Below are 16643 nucleotides of genomic sequence, written 5' to 3'. Positions count from 1 at the left end.
TCCCTCAGCGGTACTGTAAGCCAGACTGTCACCTGGCGTCAGGCTGAACAACCTCACCTATTACTTCGGTGGAGCGAGCAGATTTTTACAGCAAAATCTGGGCCACCAGCAGATCCTGGGCTGGTACCATTTCCTAACCTGCCTCTGTCCCTGCGATGCCAAGGGAATTCAGGAGGAGTTACGCGTCTGCATGACAATATCCCCATCTGCCTCTTTGCATTCAGAAAAAGCCTTGAAATCAAACTGCAAACAGTCCCAAGGGCGCTCGCAGCAGCAAAGGGCAAGGGTAAGGGCTGTGATTGACCATGAGAAGATCTGGAGTCTTACGTTACCTGGAGACCTTGCACGCTTTCCCTGTATCATTGCCGAGCAAATAACGGGAAAAAAAAAAAAAAGCACTGCCTTTAATTTTCCTGTCTCCTTGGAGCCACTATCATGTCGCAGAGCAGAGTTGCTCTATTTGACGGTAACAAACAGCTCATTTTCAGGGCGGGGGGTCACTGGGGCCGGCGGAGGGAGGGGCACTCCTCTTTCGCAGGTGGGAGAGAATCTTTTCCCCTGCCAGACAGGACCGAGACACCCGGCGAGCCGGGAGACAGCAGCTGACACGAGGAGCATCCTCCCCCAGCTAACCGCTGCGGCCAGTGCTTGCTCTGCGCCGGGACTGGGGCGATGCTCCAGCTACTGACAGCGGTCACGTACGCGCCGGAGAAATGAGGCACAGAGCGCCAGGGTCCCCACGGCAGCAGGTGACCCGACCGTCCTTTTTTTAGAGAGAACTAATGCCCATCCTGACTACGTGGTGCTATTCCAGGTGGTTGAGTTACCGCCTGAGCCTTTGGATTTTTTTTTGCCATCCAGACAAAGAGAATACCCCGTTCTTTGCCGCTTCTTCCAAGCTGCTACATGGAGGTTCTGGGCGCAGATGAAGCGGCCGATGTGTTTGCTGCCACCGGCGGCTGCATTTCGATAACAGGCTCGCTGCGTTTCTGTAGGAATTGCACTTTATTTTCCATTTTTAATTGGAAAATATCAACATGGGACTGCCACCGGCAAGCAGGGCCTTAAGATTGCAAAGTACCCAGGAAACTCCATTGCCTGGATGACAAGCGGGCGCATGGAGTTCCGCGTCCTGTTACGCAGGAGCCTGGTAAGCGCAGCCCACGTCCTGCAAAGCCGCGCTCAGCTTCAGCACTTTCTCACCTGCAAGACCTTTTGCGGGCAGATCCTACCAGCAGTGAGCCAGCTTTTGGGACATTTGCTTCTCAAAAGAGCATTTCGAGAGCTTTTGTTTAGAGAGGTTTGGTTTCCTATTGTTTCCCCTTCTGCTGGAAGAGTCCCCCCCCACCGCAAAGGGAAAGAAATCGGCTCGGAGCGGAGGGCTGGTGTCACGGGGGGGAGGGACGACGAGGGCTGCCAGGAGCCGGAGCGGGGACGGTGCCAAGCGACTGCTGCAACGATGGATTCGCTATGAAATTGCGTCGCCCTGGGAGGAGGCAAACGGTCAAAGCCAGCTGAAAATTCTTCAGAAAACCAGAAAATTTCCACTTGATCGAAATGCGCTGACTCACAAGCGCATCTGTTCAGGCCCTGGTTCGGAGAAGCAAAGGAGCACGGGGCGATGCACGGCGCTGGTGCTGCCATGGGATGCTGGGGGGTCTTGCCCTGGGGCCGGCACCCTGGGTGCTTCCACCCCGGGTGCTCCCACCCCGGGTGCCGTCGCCTCCTCCACAAGCGGCACGCCGGAGCGGGGCCGGCCGCCCAGGAGGGAGGGCTGCGCCCCGGCTCGCCGGTGCTTCATCCGTCCCTGTGACAAGCTGGAAGCTCTGAAGGGCTCGGTCTCCCTAGATTATAGACTGCACCCCTCAAATCCGGGCGGTGGGTAACCCCCGTCATTGCTGAATGAGCTGAGTTCACAGGGAAACCATTTTAGATATACATAAGTATATGCATTATATATTATGTATGATAGATATAATATATATCATTAGATCCACTTTTATTGCCATGCACATATATATACACACACACATAATAACACCTCATCCAGCAAAGACTGATTTATTAGAACTACCGCTCGCATTTCCTTACAAATGAACGGCATCTCATTAGGGTGTTCAGGGGCCAGAGAAATTCAGCGTGATTTCACGACCCTCGAGGTGTCGGTGTAAAAAGGCCTCCTGCCTCCGGCACAGACGGTTTTAGTAGGGACAGGCGTTAGGAGCAATGCCCCCACGCTGAAATGTGTCTTTCATCGAGCTGGAAATCAGACGCTTCAAAATTCGCTGTGAAAAAAGTTCCCCTTCCAACAGGCGCCTACCAGTGATCAAACATTGACTTTCCCAGCTGACATCCACCATTTAACAAATTCCAAGTGAAAAATCTATTTTGGAATGAAATATTGCCACGCCGCAGCCCAGCAGTGCTGAAACATTTCAATACTGCCGCAGCACTTCTTCCTCCTCTCTGACTCCTGGCTCGAGAGGAGCCGCTCCCGGAGAGGGGGGACGCGGCGAGAGCCGGCCGCGGGGGACGTGTCCGACGGGTCGCTCCCGCGGTCACGCCGGCCGTCCCGGGGCTGGCTCTGAGGGGAAGGCGCTGTGCAGAGGGCTGTTCGCCTGGAAACCCGCCTCGCCTGGGTTTTCTTTACCGATGAGGGGCTAGTTCAAGCAAAGAGAACCGAAATAAGAGTAGATGAAAGGCGTAGTCTGCTGTTTTATGTCATCTCTACGCTGGGTTACGAGCACGCCCACTGTTCCTTACAGCTCAGCTGACAAACAGCAACTTGTTAAGCTGCGGTAACTCGATGATACACCTGAGACTTAAAAGCACAAACAGAGCTTCACACCGGCTCGCCCGAGCCGAACGTAACTCCCCGTCCCGACAGGGCCCCGTTTTCCACCCTCTTTGCCCCTCTGTCATGCCGACGAACCCGATCTCCCTCCACGGGGGTAGCGGTGCGGCGACGGGCTCCTGCTTGCTCCTAGCCTAAATGACTCTGCGCCAGCACAAGGAGGATCCACCAAAAATCCTTCCAGTGTCAAAACCAGCGAGGTGGTTTTTGTAAAGCGCACATTTGAGTCACTGCCTGCAATCTCACATCTACAAAGCTGAGTTGCCACCTCCCCGAATAGCTGTAATTTCTTTTTAGTTCAATTATTTCTGCACCATACTGTTTGCAACAGCTGAAGCCAACAGTGCTGTTCAGCATATTATGTACTCTGTGTCAATGCACCATGAAATATTAAGACTACAATAGGTCTGAAGACACAGAATCATAATCCTTTAATAGCTCGCTTCATTTTTGCTGCTGGAAGATGGCAGAAGATTTCTATTTTTAAACAAATAGCATTCATTCTAATGAAGCCAGGGCTCCTCTTGATACAACTGCAGCTGCAGACCTTTTCCTCCACTGTGGTTTTGAAACTCAGACTTCAGTCAGGGGGGAGCTGCTGACAACTTTTGATAGCGTTTAACTATGCTGATAGTCGTGGCTTTATCTAATTGTTTACAAATTACCTGTTTATTTTGCGAGAAAAATATTTTCTTCTGCATTTCACCGAGCCACTGCATCGACCAGGCTAGAGAGCGAGAGCGGCTCGGCGCATCTGCACCTCCCGATCGCGAGCGTTTCTCTTTCTCTGCAGTGCCCGGGGCCGCAGGACGTGCTGCAGCAGGAGCAGCTGCCGCTCCATCTCCGGGAGACGCCGCGGGCCCCGCGCCGGGCTCCTGCCCGCCCCCGCTTTTGGGGGGGCCCGTGGGCACCAAGAGGCGACCCGGGCCGGGGGCGGACGGAGCACGGGAGGAGGGAGAACGGGGTAGTTTTCCAGGGAGAGTCCCACTCCCCCCGTCCCCATTAAATCCCTTTTTAGAGACAGCCATGCGACGGCTCCTCGACAGACGCACGCTTGCACATTTTTTTCCTTAATAAAGAGGAGACCTTTTTTTAATGCTTCCTTGCAAATTTGCATATCCCTCCTCCTCTCCTGCCACGGTTAAGCTCCCGAAATATAATAAATAGTTCACTTTCAAATCTAGATTCATTAAAGGATGCCCAGGAGGGAGAAATAATAAGGTATCACTTTACAGCCCAAATAAAACACAGAAAGATATGGCCTATAATGTATATTTCAGGCTTTAGGTTGAGATAATACATACATCACTCCCGGTTAAGAAACAAAGATGGTGCTGTGTCAGCACATTGGCTGAAAAAAATATCTTCCTGTAATATTTTATGCCTTTTGGTAATGTATCCCAGTTACCCAGCGCTGCCGCAAGTGGGAAACGCGGCGGCCCAGAGCAGCAGTCACCTCTGCCGGGACGTTCCCCTCCCTGCCCTGCTGCGCCAGCGGAAAGAGCAAGCGGAGAAGCACACCATTTTTCTGCCGTGGTTCCCGAGCGACGGCCCATTTTTTTGCCAGGGCTGCGGAGCGGAGTGGCAGCGGGGCTGAGCAGGGCAGGAGAGCGCCCGTGACAGGCTGCGGAGCGCTCGTTTGTCATAAGAGCGATTTCCCTACTAATAAAGTGACCTTGTGTAAATAGCTCAACTTTTCACAGCTATCACATCATTAGGACAGGACACGCGGTGATAGATAGAGACCGCACGGACTGCTGATCCAGGATGAACTACCGCAGCCAGGGAGTTATTTTTGATGGGGCTGAAGCGCTCCATCATTTCACACCAGAAGGTGCCGGAGAGTAACACGCCCGGGGACGCGACCGTTTCTGCCCAATGCTGATGCCGCAGGGGGGCCCGGCCTCCTTCCCTCCACCCTCGCCCGCGGCCAGCGCTCTGCTCGAGGTGGCCGACGTCTCGCCATCGCTGCCGCCTCGGCAAGTCATGGCCCCGGGGCAGAAACCGCGTCTGCCGCAGAGCCGCTGGGCTTTCCCGGCCGCTGCACGCCCCGGCCCCGTGGGAAGCACACGGGGCCTTTGTGGGAGACCCTCAGGGTGTCCCCGGGTGCTGGCAGCAAGGCAGCCCGCCCTTCTCGAGCCTCGCCGCGGCTGAGCTCCGCGCCAGCGAGCTGCAGCGGAGCAGGACAGCTCGCAGGTCCCGAGCGAGCAGCGCGGTGCTTTCGCCCAGACTCTCCCCCCGGCACGGCGGGGCTGGCCCCCGACCCCCCCTTCTGTGCCACCCACCCTCCCATCGCTCCGATCCTTCCCTCGGCTCAGCACCAGAACAAACGGGATGCGTGGGGTGGGAAGGAACAGGGGGGCGAGGGGTGCTCTGCAGGGTTACGCTGCAAGGGGAACACTGGTAGGGGTATTTTTGGCTCTTATTGTTACTCTCCCATGTATGCTCCTGGCTCATCCAGTAATCTATTATTTATGTGTAGCCTAATTAAGGCTGTGAGAAGCTTGATCTTTGTTTACTTAAGTATATAGCAGAAGATTGCCAAGATGAAATGAAATTATGAGCAGGCAGGCAGGGCTGGCTGCGTGCAGGGGAGGACGGCCGCGGCGCGGGGAGCTGCCCTCCTGCCTCTGCCGACGGAGATCACGGAGCCGATTGCACCACACGCCCTCTTGCCGATTCAAGCTCATCTAATAAAGATTCAGAGAAGTCAGGCCAAACGAAACGCAGTGGAGTCTGAAGGCAGCTAAAGGGATGCGCTCAGCGCTCACCAGCCGCCGCTTTTACCCGCTACCTGCGGGACCTCGGGTGCCGGGGCCGCCCGTGCGGCAACACGCAGAGCGGGCGGGCGAGCGCGTCGCACGCTTTCCAAGTCACGTTCCTGACAAATGCACCCACAGCGGGACCAGCGCGGGTTTGGGGCAACCAGCCTGTTCCGGCCGGCCCCGCAGCCCCACTGCGATGGCCCAGGGCGCGGCGGCCGTGGGGCCCAGGGGCTGGACGTGGCGCTGCTGGGGCCAGCCCGTGGGGCACCCGGGCTGCCAGGAGCGATTGCGAGGAAGTCGATGGGACCATCCGCGTGAGTAACTGCGCTCTGACAGAAACAAGGGGGTTGCGGGCTGCCTCTCGTGATTTACACCGACGCAAGGCAGAGAGATGAAGTATCCCCTGATGTCGATTCCCATTTACTCAGCTACTCCATCTTAAGGGGGACCACGGATAATGTCACCTTTTCGGAACTCCACGGATGAAATATGCTCATAACAGTGCATACATTATGATTTTTATGCTTAACAAGCTGGATAGCTTCCTCTCCTCCCACCAAACCTACGGCGCGAGCGGATCCCACAAGCCGAGCTGGCTAACGAGACTATTGCATTCGCAACACGCACTGCCACGCTACGTCTTCCAAACACGCTCCAAATGGATCTGTTTGGACCCACTTTAAATATAAATATTGCTAGAGTCTGTGTTAAGTGTGTATGCGATACGTTTTAGGAAACCTTTAACAAATTCTGTGCAGGAGAATATGTTTTCCCATATGGGCTGCTTAAAGAAAGGCAGATGTGAGGCAATCCAAATCCCTCATATGCTTCTCCTCCTTCTCCCTTTCCTTTTGGCAAACCATCGCAGGCAAAGACAAATATTGTATCAAAGAGTTACGGAAATAAACACGAATATAGCTCAAGGGCGTAAGTAAATTTCTGGAATAGCTTCTCTGTGCAATTAACAGGTAACATTGCGGGAGGAGCACGAGCACCCAAAACCTGCCCGAGGAAGCTAACTGTGTTGTGCAGACGGTGCTCTGGAAGCCGCACTAAGGCGGGACGCTCAGACCGGGCTGCCCAGAATGGCGAGAAAACCCACGGCCGAGCTTCCAGGGAGAGGTGGTACCGCCGAGCCGGAGCACGGGGAGCCGGGACCCGCGGTGAGCCCCAGGCCGGAGGGGAGAGGGGCAACCCGCAGGATGGGCACAGGGGGGTCGCCCACCTCCCAAAGGGACCCCAAACACTGGCGTCCCGCCGCCCGCCCGCCCGCCCGCGGGGAGGACGCGCCAAAGCAATACCCTCTCTCTGCCTTATCATAAATTCTGCCGGCGCAGGAGCTGCGCAGCCCGTGAAGCGCGCGCGCTATCTGGGAGCGACTTGTCTTGTGCCGAGAGCGGTGTCAAAACAGACGGCAGAGATTGCATCCGGAGATAAACCAAGGGCACTTCTGCCTCCGTGTCCGCAGACGTGCCCGATGCCACTGGGCTCCCCGGCGCCCAGTTCCCCTGGGGGGTGAGCGCACGGGGCCCCTGAGGCTGAACCCGCAGCTGGAAAACCCTGAGAGCACCGAAAGCACCAGCACCCCAGCAGGATTCCACTATGGAAAGTACGTCCTTACAAGAAGAAAAAGAAATAAGTACATCATTCTTCCGCCAGGTTCCTCAGTTCATTAAATAACCCACAAACATTAAACCAGATGTTGTGTTTTATCGCTTGACTCAGATCATTATGACTTTATTTCTGACGGGCCCAGAATAAATGAAATGCAGTTAATAAAGGTTATTTAACTATTAAAACAACTATTAATTAAAGTTTGCCAAGTCTTGGGGGCTCTGAGGACAGGAAGCAGCTAGGTAAATGTCAGTTATTATTTAATAAGCCATTGTTATTGAAATATGTGGCACGTGAGCTGCATTCCCAGAAGGAGCTGGGATCTAGCTGGTCCCCACTATAAGTATTTTGCCCGGTGTTTGCAAGGCGGAAGAAAGGTGGGAGGGTGGCTGAGCGTCAGAGCTGATACCATGCCAGGGAGCGGGGGCTCCCTTCGCCGAGGAAGAGGAGGAGCGGCAGCGGCAGGGTGGCCGTCCTGCAGACCCCCGCTCCTGCGCCAAAGGGCTCTCGGGGGGGCACTCGGGGGCTTGCGGGGCCCCCCCTCCCTGTCCCGGGCCACCCGCCAGCGCCGATGGGACGGCGGGGGGGGGATGAAATAAGGCAGTAAGTCATGAAATAGTAACAGCTCCGAGCTCACCCAGGATTTCCAGAAATTGCTCTAATGCCAATAATTAACAGAAATAATGCTGAATAAGCCTCCGATGCGTCAGAGCTCGAGGAGTAAAGGCCTTCACTGAGCTGGAACCCAGGAGAAAGAAATATGGAGCTGGTCTTGCATGTTATTCTGTAATTAGGGCTTGCTGCAGCTTTGTCCCTGTCCCCGTCCCCTGCGTGACGGAGCGCGCTTGCTTTCCCTCTGGTGATGGGAATGCGAGGGGAACAGCCACCTCACGAGGCCCCGCTTTGTACACGTAAACAAAAATAAAACAGTAACTCGATTCGTTTAGGCGTGAGGGGGAGGAAGAAGGGAGAGAGGAATGAATATGGAGCAGCGAGCCCAAGCATTAAATCAGGGGATGAAATGCCTGCCAATGTTTTTTTAAAAACAAACCGAGAAAATGAAAGGGCTGCAAGCAACCACCACACCGAGACAATAATCACTAATCAAGTCAAAGTTTCACTCTAATCAGTTCAGTTGTTAAGGGGAAAAAATAGAGCAACACTGAGCTTGGAGAATTACCGTTGGTTACTGTCTCCTGCCTGAGGATGTCAGCGGCAGGGCTGAGCCGCCCTGGGCTGTGCCGGGCTGGGGATTGGGCCCCGGGAGGGACCCGCGCCCACCCAGGGACCTTCCCAGGTGCCGGCACTGACACCAATCGCTGCCCCCCGGCTCGGCCGAGGCCGCGGCTGGGCTGTGCCGGGGAGCGGGGCCGCACGTGCGGTGGCTTCCCGGGCGCTGCCTGACTCAGCCTTTGAAAACCCCACTTGCAGTCTTTTCTGCAGCAAAGCCATGACCATTTAATAAGAGATGCGGATGCTTTCGCTGCCGCACCCCACAATTTTGGGGCTTCAAGCTGCTGGCTGGAGAAATCAACTGGAAACTTCCACAGAGCTGCATCCATTTCATTTTTTTTTTTTTTTTTTTTTTTTAAAATGGCCATAACCAGCACCGAGAGGCATAGGAAAAGGCTCTGGCTAATGAAGGACTTTTCCTCCTACAGAACAGAGGAGCGTGAGCCGAGGGAGGAGACGTGAGCGAATACCAGAGGCAAAGAGGCGGGCTCCCGGATTGCCCCAACACCAAGCACACGCCTTCCCAACCGCCTTGGCACGGCGTCTGCCCCGCGGACGGCAAGGCGAGCTTCGCCGTCGGTTCGAAGGGAAGGGAACCCAACAGAGAACGTTTTTCCAACACGCTAACGCCCTCCTGTCCCACGAGCAACAGCCCGACAGTTATCTTCGCGTCACAGATGGGGACAGGGGCAGGGAGACTCGCCCACGCCTGAAAGGGAATAATTTTCCGGTTTCAACAGACATCGTTCCAGCCCCGCGCGTGGAGCAGGGTCTGTGCTGCGCTCAAGGGCGAGCTGCTCGGCCCAGAGCTCGGCGCTGCCGCAGCTCCCTGCCCGTCCCTACAGCGAGTCGCCCGCCCTCCCCGCGTCTCCGGGGCGTGAGGGACCAGATCGCTGGGAGGCAGGGAAAAGGGGAATGGCCCGGACCACGCTGGGACCGGGCGCGTTCGTTAGGCAGAGCGGCTGCCGGGCTGGGGAGGCACGCTAAAAACGCTCTGGCTGCTGGCAGCTCCTCGCCTGCGCACGCACAGAATTCACCCCTTCCCTCCCCTGCTCACCCCCGGGACGCAGAAGTCCATCTGGGAAGGCAGAGGACAAGTTTTTAGATGTGGCTTGATTTATAAGAAAGAAAAGAAATGATTATACTCCCTGTGATTTACCTTCCCTGTGTTTTACAACCCGAATAAATCGCAATGCTGCATGTTGCTCTGGAATTATTAGTTATCGGGGGGAGCAGCAGTGCCATGAATCTTGCCAGCTGGTAACTCATCCCCGTGACACGTCGCAGAGACACGGTGCTGGAGGTGTAATTGGGGGCACGGCGGTTGGGGGGAGGAAGGGGCAATGTCACAGGGAAGCGGAGCTCAAGGCGGGCAGGCGGAGACTTTGTTTACCTGTTGCAATTCTCTAGCTGGCCTCTCTCCTTTCTAGCTTTCTCTTCCCCTTTCTCTACAGCCGAATTGAGATTCCAGACTGCAAAGTCTGCCAAACGCCATGACCCAGGGCCAGGCTTTGTAGCTTCCTGAACCAAGACCAGATACCGAACTGGGCCGGGAGGGGCTTGTCCCAGAAGGGGTCCTGGAATTCCCGCGTTATCTGGAAGCCTCTGGAGTAATTTGTTCCCCGACCCTTTTGAGGACGTTAGCTAGAGGAAAGCACGCGTTGAGGAAGCCGGAGCCAGTCCAGAGCAGCCCGCACACCAGTTCAAGCCCCCCCGGCGCTGGAGCCCGCGTGTCGCAGTCACGGGCCCCCCGCTCGCCCCAAAATGCAGATTTACAGCAGCTCTGGAGTCCTGTAAGCATGAGGTTGGCATTTTAGCCTGATGAACAAACGCTTGTTTCTTTTATGCCAGTTGTCTTAAGCAGAGACTCTCAACACCAGGCAGGAAAAACCCCCAAAAGCCTTTGTAAGGAAGGTGCTGGTGAGCACAGCAGACTGAACTGCGAGCCCAAGAAGGTATCTTCTTATCTGTTTTTCTATGAATTCTGCCAAGTACCTTGAAACCAGTAATACCTCGTTGCAGGGAATTTCACAGAGCAATTATATCTTATTCGGGAAAGCATTGCTATCATTTTTTTATTTCTCCTGCATCTTTCTTGAGGCACCTCAGTCAGAACTCAATACCCACTTCTGGGCGAGAATAAGCCATTGCATCAAAGCACCGTATTTCCAGGGCCGGGTTTTTTCCCTGCCTTATGTTTTGGAGAGTACTGTATTTCTTGACTTTTTGGATTATGGGCGCCGAGGTCCTCGCTAACGCAGATGCATCTAAGGTTCCCGAGCTGATTGGGTTACCTCAGAGCGCAGAAATGCGTGCAAATAGCTCAGATAATTGCACTCGCCGTTCATCATTTTGCATGGGGCAAGCCACCTGTCATCCCCAAGCCAGGCGCTTCCTCGCCAGCCTTTGGTAGATGTCCTTAAAATTTCTCCATCTTCTTTAAACTTGCCTATTTTAAACAGCCGTGTGTCATCTGCAAATTTTGTTCTTTCGCAGCTTATTGCTTTTCTAGATCATTAATGACTGCGCGGCGTGGCCCTGGATCTGGTACAAATCCCAGAGGCACGCTACCCTTAATTGTCTCCAGCCACAATTTATCTGCTCTTCTCTTCGATGCCACGGCTGGCAAAGCAGCACTGAAAGCCGCGTCCCAACAGAGGCCCCCTCCTCCAGGCTCGCTGTGGAAACAACGCGAAGGCAGCAAGCCGCGTTCCCGACCAAACCCTTCGGCGAGACAGACGTGCCGCCGCCTCGGCCCCCCGCATCCCGGGCTCTGCCCCCGGGGCCCCCGGCCACGAACGCTCTGCCGCTGGCCACGACGAGGGAGGGACACCAGGCAGCTCGCCGCAGAGCCCGCAAAGTTCAGAGGGCTGGGCACAAAGACTCCCAGCTTCTCAAGGCTCGGCATCTTCACTCGCGGCCCGCAGACCAGAGCAAATGTTCTCTGATTGAGCGGGAATTTCCAAGCCAGCATGGTTTCGCCCAGTTCTCCGCCTCAGTACCGGAGCGGCCACGTGCGGAGCAGGGCCACCTCCACCAGCTAGCCCCCTCGCCACCGCTGCTGGCCCTGCAGCCCCTGCCAGGCCACCGTCAGCCCCGAACGCCGAGGCGCACCGCGCTGACGGGTCGCACGACGTCGCTCTTGTTTCTCCACTGGTTCTGCAAAACCCAAGATTCACCGTCCAGCGTGGTTCACGCCAGACGACTGCATTTTCAGAAGGACTCAATGGCTTTTCCACACCGTGGCCTCCAGCACAAGCTGGAGCTCCTGCTTGCGAGGGCGGCAGGAGCAGCGCTCCCTGGGGAGCCGCAGGCTGGGAGACAGCAGGGAAGGAGCCCTCTCGCTCCTTGAGCAAAGGGACTTTCAAGGTTTCCCTCAAATATCCTTTCTTAGAAATCTCCTATAAATACAGCTTTGACAGATGGGTCTTTAGCCCAGGGGAGAATTTTTTTGGTGAAAACAGAACAGGGGGAAAATATAAAATTCCTTTCACCTCTATTTTTGACTTTGGCAAAAACAGCAGTGAGCAATATGGTGCAATGATTTCTTTTTTGAAAACCTTATTTTCTGGCAGGAGTAATATCTCGTGTCTCTTACTCTGGTTCAGTTTATCGACCTGCTCTGTGCTCCCTGTCCAGCGCAGCTGACATGACAGCTCTGGAGGAATTGCTGTCTCAGTTAGGAACGTGTTCGCAAAACCCTAACGTCTCATTTCTTTGTGGGCTGAGTTTCACCTGCAGGATATTGCAGGTTCAGCACGGGACGGCCCAGAGAGCTCCTCTGGAACAGCGGAGAGAAAACCAGTCAGGGGGTGAGAAAGCAGAGGAGAGATCAGGGGGTGCTCTGGGGTCAAACGAAGGCGACTGGCTGGAGACAGCACCAGAGACGGGCGGTAACCACCCGGCGACCCCCTCCTCCGTTTGGCCTTGGTTACTGGAACCGGTTACCAGTCCCTTCCGTGCTGGGGTACCTTGTGGCCGTCCTTGGCCGTGCTCTTTGTCATCAGCTGGCGTTCCCGCAGCAGCTCGGATGCGGCGTTGCGGCCCCAGCTCCGGCACAGCCCGAGGGGATGATGGCAAGGTTGCGTGTGCCTCAGGTGTCTCTGCCAGCAAGCGAATCGGGAACTGAAAGTCACCAGGAGAGGAGGTAATGTGTGCAAATCCCCAGGGCTGGATCAACGCAGAGAGGGAGGCTTGTTGCAGTCTCCCCCAGAAGCTAAAAGCGCTTCCTGGCTTGCTTATTTCAAGAGTTCATGCCACAAAAAAGATCCTGAAATGCTATAAATACCTCCTGAGATGCTGGAGGGGCGCGCGATGCCGTCAGCACAACATGGAAAAGCCTGCAACAGGAATTCAGACCCACAAAGCCTCAGCACAGGGATGGGGGGGGCAGGTTTTCTGTGTGTTCGTTTAGGTCTAGATTTAAAAAAAAAACCTATTTCTTCAGAGCCAACCAGGCAGCCACTTTCTGTTAGATCCGGGCTAAAGGCTCTGAGCTAAAATGAATCCCACGAATTGCTCGTGGTGAATGTCTGGAGCCGTAGCCCAGGCTGGGTAGGAATGAGGATGCCTGTCCCCAGAGGTGATGGGCACAGACGCGAGACCCGCCGAGGTGCGTTTCGGGGCCATAAAGCAGCCAGTGGTGCAGCTGACCTTGGTACTGTGACGCGCAGGAGAGATCCGCGCCTGCGACAGGAGGCAGTTGGAGAGCTGCAGCAAAGCAGCGAGAAGGAAGAGGTCCTGCAGGCAAGGACATTCTTGATTGCTGTTATTATTATGGCTTGCTAAAGGCAAACCGTAGGCAAACGCAGCAAAGATGTGAAAGCACAGGGAACAGGCAGGTCTCCCAAAGCGAGGGTTCCTTGTGTGGGGACCGATGCAACACGCATTTGCTGTCTTCGTGCCTCTGGCTTTCCAGCGCTCTGCTCTCAGTTCCTAGCCTTCCTCCCCTCTCAGCGTACCGCACCCGCAGAAACCATTGTGCAGAAGGTGCTGCCGAACCCGAGAAGTGACTCACATGAACGATTGGTGAAAAAGAAAAAAAAAAAACCCACACTGTTATTTTTCCTTTTGAGTGATGATTACTGTCAAGAGAGTGGCTCAGAAGTGACAGGCCAGCTTGTGCGCCTACTGTCTTTCAATACCTTCTAGGCTAAGAGTGGCTGGTTCACCCATCAAAAAACTGAAGGATTCTCCAGAAACGAAGACATGAGTTAGTGGAGGTCTGGAAAACCTAGCTGCCTTCTGTAACTCTTTCCATATTCTCATCGGGAGAAAGGGTTACACTGGCAGCAATAGCCTGTCTTGGCCTGGTAACATCCGACACCCTCACCAGGACCGGGGTGGAGAAAGTTTACTCAGAGCTGCGTAGCGGCGTTAGCTCTGGCAGCGAGGCACGACAAGCGGTGATAGCTCTCACCAGGACCACCGGCGTGCCTGGAACAGAGGCAAGCTTTAAACCACAAAATGGTCCTGGGTACCCGAAGCCTGTCTGCTTTTTCCTGGCATGTCATCCACTAGACCACCTTAGCTCTCCTACGTGCTCCTCAGCTTGCCCACCCTTACTTTCCGAGTGGTTACACCAACGCGACCTCTCTTTCCCCAGCAGCAACGCGGCCAGGTTGGGACTCGGCCGTCCTGTGGGTCAGGGTCCCTCCCTGGGATCCAGCCTTGCACCCACAGGGGTGCTGGAGCGGATCAAGCCGGGCGCCGGGATGTGCACGCCGGTTGCTGGTTAATGGGGCTGCCAGAAGAAGACGATCCCTGCGGCTCACCTCGAGGATCTCCTCTGGGTGTGGGGAGGGAGATCACGGGGCTCTCCGAGGAGCTCAGCACTTCTCCCTCTGCTAAAGAGGAGGCTGCGCATCCGCCTGAAAGCCTGCCGTGCTCCTCTGCGGGCAAAGTCAAGTGCGTTTAACGAAGGCAATCCAATTTGGGCTGAGACTGGTCAAGTTATCCCCAAAGGCGCACAGCGGAGTTACCGATGTTTTCACAGAATTTAAACTTAGAATACAACAGTCACAAATAAAGCGAGCTTTGTACGTGCCGTTACCGCTACCTTTTTTGCATACAATTGAATAAATTACCTTTTGTTATGAAACATTAATCCTCTTTGCTAAATGGAATAATTCCCACCTCGGATGCAGTGCGAGGGCTGAAGCGCCCTCGGCGCGGACCCGGGGGCATCCTCCGGCACAGCGCAATTACAGAAGGAGCGGGGAGCTCGTGCACCCCGGGAGGAGAGCTGGGACCTCGTGGGAAGGTCAAGATGTTCCCTGGCGCATCCCCAGCTGGGGCGGCCACAGCGACGACGGGGGGCATAGATCAACCTCCAGAGGAAACAGAGACAGGAGGGTAAGGGCGGAAAGTCTACGTGAAAAGCAGCTTATCGCTATTAGCGTTGCAGGAGCCGTGAGGGCCGCCGGCCCAAGGTCCCCGCCGAGCCAGGCAGCACAAGAGGAGGTCCCTGCCATGCAGAGCTGGTGGTTCGGACGGGCGGCACCGGTGAAGGGCCGTGGCATCGCTGCGGGGGCTGGAGTGCGGCAGGGTCCGCTGGTCCAGGTAAGCACTGCAGCCTCAGCCACCCTCCTCCGGCAGCAGAGCCCTTCTTCCTAGGTAGTTACACATCGGAGTTAATAACTACCCATCTAGAGGGGAGGTTTCCCCTGTCTCTCCCTTTCCCTGGCATTTGCTCTCCCCCAGCCGGGGTCTGGTGCTGGAGCTGAGTGGGATCCATTAGAGGGAAAATGCCACAAATCTCTGCGTGAAGCGACAGCGCCTGACAAAATGAAAGCGAGTATCTGGTTCAGATCTGCACTTAAAACAATCCAGAGGGCCATTAGTATTCGTCTCGCGTGATCCAGATGCAGTAATAGAGGCTCTATGAATAAAATTAAAACCAGAGAGCCGATGCTGACTCGCACTCGGGAAGCTGCTGCGGAGTGAAGGCCACGGTACATCTGGCCAAGCCCAACGCTTCGGCCAGGGGCTGGGCTCGTTGCAACAGCCCCTCGTTTTAGGAACATCTTGGCGCCTTTCGAGGCAAGCAGCGAGTTTGGCTTGAATGCGAGCCTGCCAGGCCATCACACGGCTTAACATCGCGCTGCAAAAGGCCAGGTCTCTGACTTAGGGTCCGGCTGAGTTCCTCAGAGCTGGCTGCGGCACAGGGACAGGCTGGCTGCTCGTGGCCCTGTACTGTGCCGGGGTGGGCTCAGGGGCTCCAGGACTGGGGGGCAAGGGTGCCATCGGAGGAAGCTGCCTTCCCGGGCTCGCGCGAGAGCCAGCTGCCCAGCTCGGGTGTGCGGAGTGGCGGATGCTCCCCCCAGCCGTGGACGCAACCGGCGTCCCCTCGGAGCGGCGAGCGGGCGAACCCTATCGTGTTCCTAACCCAGGCGCAGGGTTCAGACTACAGTTTGTTAGCTCAAAGGGACGGAACTGGTATCCCTCCCCTGCCCGTCGATGGAGTCGAAGGGTCTCTCCTTGTCTCCTAATGCGGCCATCGCACTCCGATAGCTCCGACCGCCTCCGCGGAGCCGGATCGTTGCTGCCCCCAGGGACCCCTCGCAGGCGCCGGACCCGCCCGGGCGTTCCGTTCCATGTCGGTGGCTGTCAGCTCGCGGTGGGACCGGCCTGTCGCCGGGGAAATGGATCGGGGAGGAAACTGCTGCGCAAGGACTCTCTGCTTTGATTTTAACGACACGGTGACTGTGCGATTCGAAACACCGTTTTTTTGCCAAGAGTCCCTAAGCACTATTATTCATGGTTGCTTATGAAACCCCTCATTAGCTCAAGAAGCTAATTGTTGTTGTTGAAAAAATGAGCAGTGAATCTCCAGGCCTGGCGCTCTGCCACCCCAGGAACCTGGGCTTATTTACTGCAAGGCACGACGTCCTTTTCTTCTGCAGTTGGGAAAATGTTCCCCAACAAACCCGTGTTTTCCCCCTCATACTACCCACTGTCTGCCCTCTTTTCTTGCCTGATGTCGATACACAGGAACATTTCGGGTTGCGGGCGAACGCAAACTGGTACTTTGTGACTCACTTCAGCTAAACTCCTCTGGACAGCGGCAGAGTGACCTCTCAAGTGCCAATACGGGGGGAAAACACGCCCCACCGCAGAGCACCCTGCCCACCAACGAGAGCGAGTCGGGACGGAGCCCCCTTACCTGCCCCCATCAG

Source organism: Tyto alba, unplaced genomic scaffold, assembly GCF_018691265.1.
Source record: "Tyto alba isolate M040663 unplaced genomic scaffold, T.alba_DEE_v4.0 Super-Scaffold_32, whole genome shotgun sequence".
Taxonomy (NCBI): domain Eukaryota; kingdom Metazoa; phylum Chordata; class Aves; order Strigiformes; family Tytonidae; genus Tyto; species Tyto alba.
This window is presented reverse-complemented; position numbering follows the sequence as displayed.